This window comes from Nerophis lumbriciformis, linkage group LG03, assembly GCF_033978685.3.
Source record: "Nerophis lumbriciformis linkage group LG03, RoL_Nlum_v2.1, whole genome shotgun sequence".
In the NCBI taxonomy this organism is placed as follows: domain Eukaryota; kingdom Metazoa; phylum Chordata; class Actinopteri; order Syngnathiformes; family Syngnathidae; genus Nerophis; species Nerophis lumbriciformis.
The window spans coordinates 14,425,001-14,431,623 of NC_084550.2; positions in this window are offsets into that span (position 1 = coordinate 14,425,001).

The window sequence follows — 6,623 nt, forward strand, 5'->3', positions numbered from 1 at the left end:
AGTTACCCATGTCTTGGGCACTAATACACCCCCATACCATCACAGATGCTGGCTTTTCAACTTTGCACCTATAACAATCCAGATGGTTCTTTTCCTCTTTGGTCCGGAGGACACGACGTCCACAGTTTCCAAAAACAATTTGAAATGTGGACTCGTCAGACCACAGAACACTTTTCCACTTTGTATCAGTCCATATTAGATGAGCTCAGGCCCAGCGAAGCCGACGGTGTTTCTGGGTGTTGTTGATAAACTGTTTTCGCCTTGCATAGGAGAGTTTTAACGTGCACTTACAGATGTAGCGACCAACTGTAGTTACTGACAGTGGGTTTCTGAAGTGTTCCTGAGCCTATGTGGTGATATCCTTTACACACTGATGTCGCTTGTTGATGCAGTACAGCCTGAGGGATCGAAGGTCACAAGCTTAGCTGCTTACGTGCAGGGATTTCTCCAGATTCTCTGAACCCTTTGATGATATTACGGACCGTAGATGGTGAAATCCCTAAATTCCTTGCAATAGCTGGTTGAGAAAGGTTATTCTTAAACTGTTCAACAATTTGCTCACGCATTTGTTGACAAAGTGGTGACCCTCGCCCCATCATTGTTTGTGAATGACTGAGCTTTTCATGGGATCTACTTTTATACCCAATCATGGCACCCACCTGTTCCCAATTTGCCTGTTCACCTGTGGGATGTTCCAAATAAGTGTTTGATGAGCATTCCTTAACTTTATCAGTATTTATTGCCACCTTTCCCAACTTCTTTGTCACGTGTTGCTGGCATCAAATTCTAAAGTTAATGATTATTTGCAAAAACAAAATGTTTATCAGTTTGAACATCAAATATGTTGTCTTTGTAGCATATTCAACTGAATATCGGTTGAAAATTATTTGCAAATCATTGTATTCCGTTTATATGTACATCTAACACAATTTCCCAACTCATATGGAAACGGGGTTTGTACATCGAAATTGACTCGAACAGCGTTAGACTCCATGCGAGTACAGAGTGTTTATGCCAGAAGTCTGCCTGCCTGAGCCCCAGGTGTGTGATTCATAAAGAGCAGCAGGTGCAGCCTCACTTTAAAAGTCCCTTGTGCAGAGAGTCACCATGCTTGGTGAACTACAGCTGTACATTACCTTTTGTGGACTGTTGACTATCATTCACAATCCTTATGTAACACAAGAGCACATGTGCTTTTATTTTTTTATGTATTATATTTAGTAAATAAATGCTTGCAAAGGTCCGCTTACAATGGAGCCTATGAAGTCGCTCTATTCTGCCTATAAAGCTCTAAAACATGTCCAAACACCTCCATTGATGTTTTATATACATGCTCTAACTATATACGTTATGTAGTAACAGGCACATTCATAATAACATTTAATATTTACGTGGCACATTAATTTCACAAATGCATCTCGTTTGCTTTTTTTCTTCAACAATATCACTGATTACTACTTACCGCAGACTTCATGAGAGACAAGAAACATAATAAAATAACTTACTGTACAATGTCTGCTCTCACTAGGATGCTGACTGATGGGATGTCAATATTATTCCCGTTTAGATGAAGAATGACTCCTAATTATTGTGGAAACAAGCGTCTTTTCTTGTCTTTCTCACCATTTTCAGGTCTAAATTGGATGCCAATTTTGACCAACTTGTAGGATTATGTCCTCATCCTTCTACCATCAAGGTGATCATTTATGATGTCAAACAGGGGTGTCCAAACTACGGCCAGCCGGCGTCTTAAGTTTGGCCCGCAAAACCTTAATAAGGAATCTTTAAATCTCGAACAATCTGGTTGTTGAGAAATGATCGCCATCTTCTGTACAATGTGAGTAAGTCAAGTCAATGACCATGAATTTTGTTTGAAGTGACATCTGCACATACTTATATGTTCCAATCCAAACAACCTTCACTAGTCATGGCCCAAATAAATTGCAACCAACACAAAAAATCAACACACATGGTCACACCTTACACAAACTGCTCACTGAACTTTGTAAATATTATACAAAACCCAAAACCAGTGAAGTTGGCACGTTGTGTAAGTGGTAAATAAAAACAGAATACAATTATTTGCAAATCATTATCAACCTATATTCAATTAAATAGACTGCAAAGACAAAATATTTAACGTTGGAACTGCAAAACGTTGTTATTTTTTTGCAAATATTAGCTCATTTGGAATTTGATGCTTCCAACATGTTTAAAAAAAGCTGGCACAAGTGGCAAAAAGGACTGAGAAAGTTGAGGAATGCTCATCAAACACTTATTTGTAAAATCCCACAGGTGAACAGGCTAATTGGGAACAGGTGGGTGCCATGATGGGGCATAAAAGCAGCTTCTATGAAATGCTCAGTCATTCACAAACAAGGATGGGGTGACGGTCATCACTTTGTGAACAAATGCGTGAGCAAATTGTCAAACAGTTTAAGAATATAATTTCTCAACGAGCTATTGCAAGGAATTTAGGGATTTCACCATCTACGGTCTGTAATATCATCAAAAGGAAATCACTGCACGTAACATTGAATGCCCGTGATCTTGGATCCATCAGGCGGTACTGCATCAGTGTGTAAAGGATATCACCACAAGGGCTCAGGAACACTGCAGAAAACCACTGTCAGTAACTACAGTTGGTTGCTACATCTGTAAGTGCAAGTTAAAACTCTACTATGCAAAGCGAAAGCCATTTATCAACAACACCCAGAAACGTCGCCGGCTTCGCTGGGCCCGAGCTAATCTAAGATGGACTGATGCAAAGTGTTAAAGTGTTCTGTGGTCTGACAAGTCTATATTTCAAATTGTTTTTGGAAACTTTGGACGTTGTGGTTGCAATTTTGGACTTGGAAATTTGTAAACAGGATGTGACGTCGGGGGCCCGCCTCTTCAAAATTACATGCACAGGAAGTGAGTCACCGAGACATAATTGGCTCAATATAAACTTTCGTAGACCCACAAAAAAACTCAAATAGAGGCGTCGTGAATTGAAGTTTCACTTTGTTTGAATTATAATTTTGGTATCATACATTGTGAAGTCAGGTTGGTATTTGTGTTATTTGTATTAAGAGTTCCAACTTTTTCTCATAAGTTCTCAGAGGGAGAGACTGGACAATTTACAAAAAGGAACAGTTGCACTGCAAATTATTTGCCACTTTTTCTAGAAATATTCCTAGTTTTAAGAGCTGTTTACTTATTTGTAGTCTTTGACTTTACAACATAATCTTAATTTTAGCACAATTAATAATGTTTTGTCTATTCCGAGAAAATAACTATTCAAATACCGTATTTTTCAGACGATAAGGCGCACTTGAAATCTTTTAATTTTCTCAAAACTCGACAGTGCGCCTTATAACCTGTCGCGCCTAATGTACGGAATCATTTTGGTTGTGCTTACCGACCCCGAAGCTATTTTATTTGGTGCATGGTGTAAAGATATGTGTGACCACTACATGACACTCACACATAACAGATATGTGTAGACTGCAATATAACTCAGGTAAACAACACCAACATTTTATATGTTCCATTGAAAATATCAAACATTACACACGGCGCTCAAAAATCCGTCAAAATGTTTTAGTACGACTTTGGTAAGCTATGAAGCCACACCGCTTGATGGATTGTACTGCGCTTCAACATACGAGTATTACTATGGTGTGTGTATAAGGTAAGACATATTATCTAGCAACTTTTCTTACCTTCTGGTACCTGCTGATCTGTATTTATATTTTTATATAATATCCACAAAGTTTAGTGAGCAGGTTGTGTTTTGTGTGACCATGTGTGTTGACTTTTTGTGTTGGTTGCATTTTTCCCCCCACCATGACAAGGGAAGGTTTATTTGAATTGGGTCATATAAGTAAATCATACTTGCCAACCCTCCCGAATTTCAGTACTCCTCCCGAAAATCTCCCGGGGCAACCATTCTCCCGAATTTCTCCCGATTTCCACCCGGACAACAATATTGGGGGCGTGCCTTAAAGGCACTGCCTTTAGCGACCTCTCTCACCTGAAACCTTCACCCCTTAACAGCCGCATGCTGTCCAGGCGTCCGCTTTTCCTCCATATAAACAGCGTGCCGGCCCAGTCACATAATAATGTAGCGTTGGATGGGTTTATCAACGGTCTTTACTCGAAGATGTCAAGAAATGCTGACACGTCGTATGATCTTTTGAGTGGTTAGATACAGTTAATTTCAAGCACACTCACACACACACAAGTGAATGCAATCCATACTTGATCAACAGCCATACATGTCACACTGACGGTGGCCGTATAAACAACTTTAACACTGTTACAAATATGCGCCACACTGTGAACCCACACCAAACAAGAATGACAAACACATTTCGGAAGAACATCCACACCCATAATTGCCAACCCTCCCGGATTTTCCGGGAGACTCCCGAAATTCAGCGCCTCTCCCGAAAACCTCCCGGGACAAATTATCTCCCGAAATTCAGGCGGACTCAGGTTCGCGGTGTGCCTGCCCAATGACGTTATAACTGTAGAATGATCGAGGGCGAGTTCTTAGTTCCTTATGTGGGTTTATTGTTAGGCAGTTTCATTAACGTCCTCCCAGCGCGGTAACAACACACAACAACAGCAGTCATGTTTTGGTCTGCCGTAAACAGCAATGTTGTGACACTCTTAAACAGGACAATACTGCCATCTAGTGCATTTGATGAAAACACTTTTGTGCGTGCCACACAGCAATGCATCATCAGAGAGGACTCGGCATGGTTAGAACAATAGTGACAGAGAATAGAACAAGAATGGACAATTCAACCCTTAACTCAACAAGTATATGTGTAAATAAATGAACACTGAAATTCAAGTATTTCTTTTATATATATATATATATATATATATATATATATATATATATATATATATATATATATATATATATATATATATATATACATACAATACAATAAATATATATTTATAGCTAGAATTCACTGAAAGTCAAGTATATATATATATATATATATATATATATATATATATATATATATATATATATATATATATATATATATATATGAAATACTTGACTTGGTGAATTCCAGCTGTAAATATACTCCTCCCCTCTTAGCCACGCCCCCCCGCCCCCACCTCCCGAAATCGGAGGTCTCAAGGTTGGCAAGTATGTCCACACCGTAACACAACATAAACACAACAGAAAAAATACCCAGAACCCCTTGCAGCACTAACTCTTCCGGGACGCTACAATAACATCTACGGCTTTTGGAGCTCAGTGCACAACTGCACACACAAGTTAAGTTAAGTTAAGTTAAAGTACCAATGATTGTCACACACACACTAGGTGTGATGAAATTTGTCCTCTGCATTTGACCCATCCCCTTGATCACCCCATGGGAGGTGAGGGGAGCAGTGGGCAGCAGTGGTGCCGCGCCCGGGAATCATTTTGGTGATTTAACCCCCAATTCTAACCCTTGATGCTGAGTGCCAAGCAGGGAGGTAACAGGTCCCATTTTTATAGTCTTTGGTATGACTCGGCCGGGGTTTGAACTCATGACCTAAGTAGGAGACGAAGCAGAAGAACGAAGAAGAGACATGGCGAAGACGACTAAGAAGAAGAAATACGCTTGCAAGTTCCAAAATGATTGGAAAAAAGAATTTCATTTCATCCAGGACAGCTCAAAGGGGAAGGGGTATGCTGCCTGCACCTCAATCTCGCCCCCCAAACCCCCCCATCTCCCGAATTCGGAGGTCTCAAGGTTGGCAAGTATGAAGTAAATGCTGTGCGGAGTTCAACTTAATTCGCAATACTTGGCCATTTACCTGATTTTGTCCACATTGAAGCAGCAAATTTGCAACAATCTGATTGTTCCACATTTCAAATTATTTTGCAAATTTCCCACAGGCCAAACTCATGATGTCTCGCGGGTACAACAGAAGGCGCAGGCAGGCCGTAGTTTGGACACCCCTGACTAAGAGCTTTGAATATAGGGGCATTCCTGCCATAAATAGGCCACTCTCTTGTATGTACACAGAAGTGAAAAGACCAAAAAAGTAATCCGTAGTGACATTTAGCTCTTGGCTGCACCTTGCTCCAATCCAAAATGAGCATATGCCGCCGCCAAGCAGATGAAGGGAGATGAAATGGGACAGGGTGGTCTCAGGCAGCACTTGTTGTTCTCCTCACACAGTCGGAGTCTATTCTTGGTTCTCTGTGTAGGTGTTGAAGTGCTGAATCCCAGTCAGCGTGATAGAGGAGCAGTAGAGGAGGGCCTAGAGGGTGCAGATGTGCAGATGACAGCCCCGCTCAGAGAAAGTAACAATGAGTCTCACTCACAGGCACTGACAGAAGGTTGTGTATGTGTCATGTGACGTGTGTGTGTGTGTGTGTGTGTGTGTGTGTGTGTGTGTGTGTGTGTGTGTGTGTGTGTGTGTGTGTGATCCATTGACTATACATGCTCCACACCCACAGTGTAGCTCGTGTGATCTTATGAGGACATCTAGTGACAGAACCTGGTAGTGTCAAAAAAAGCAATAAGGTGCATATATAAATAAATAGATTACTGTACAGATAGATATATTGCACTTTTGCATATGCATCCACGTTTATGGATGTATGTTATATT